Consider the following 1,020-nt stretch of genomic DNA (forward strand, 5'->3'; position numbering starts at 1 on the left):
AGAGAGAGAGAGAGAGAGAGAGAGAGAGAGCGAGCGCAGAGTTTGGCCAATTTCATTCCACAATCCCCCCTTCCCAATCCCTCCTTCCTGCTACTGAACTTCCCTCCTCTATTCTACTGCTTTCCCTCTTATTTTCATGGACCCCCCCCCACTTTTTCACTTATTTTGCTCTAGCTTCCATGGGTGAGAGAAAACAGTTGAACCTGTGCTTTCTGATTCTGGTGTCTTTTACTTAGTGAGATGCTCCCCAGTTCCATCCATTTACCATCAAGTGCCATAATTTCATTTTTCACTGATTGAGTAAAACTTCATCTTCCACATTTTCTTAATTCATTTATCTGTTGATGGACACCTAGGCTGGTTCCATAATTTAGCTCCTGTAAATTGTGCTGCCACAAACACTGATGTGTCTGATTTTATTTATTTTGGACAAATACAAAGGAGCCGGCTAGGGGGTAAAAGGTGTTTCCCTTCCTAGTCTTTTGAGGAATCTCCATATTGCTTTCCAAAGTGGTTGTATTACTTTGCAGTCCCACTAATGATGTGTGATTGTATCTTTCTCCCCACATCCAGACAGGGATTTATTTTAGCTTTTTCACTCAACAGCAACCTAGAAACTGAAAACCATAGCAAATTTATTTCCCAAAGCCTCTTTCCACTGCGCTCTATCCAATGTCACCGGAGATCATTTGAGAAATACCATACACTGGAGGTATGGGCACAGGTGTCATTTTGCCCCCTAGCAAAGAGCTTATCTGTGCATTCATCAGACATATGACACATCAATAATGAAATCCAAATTTGAGGATCTATATCTTGGTGATATTCCTGGAAAAATGTTTTGTCATTGATAGTTTTGGTAAGAAATTATTGATGTACTTAAAAAGAAGTTGTTAGGAGCAGTAAATTAATTGTGGGTCTTTGAACTACCCAGAGAAAGAGGCTGACACCTCCCTTGGGAATCTCAGCACCAAGAAAACTATCCAGTTGTATGGTGATGCTCTGTGCAAAGGGAAATTT

The sequence above is a fragment of the Marmota marmota genome, unplaced genomic scaffold (genome assembly GCF_001458135.2).
Source record: "Marmota marmota marmota unplaced genomic scaffold, marMar, whole genome shotgun sequence".
Taxonomy (NCBI): domain Eukaryota; kingdom Metazoa; phylum Chordata; class Mammalia; order Rodentia; family Sciuridae; genus Marmota; species Marmota marmota.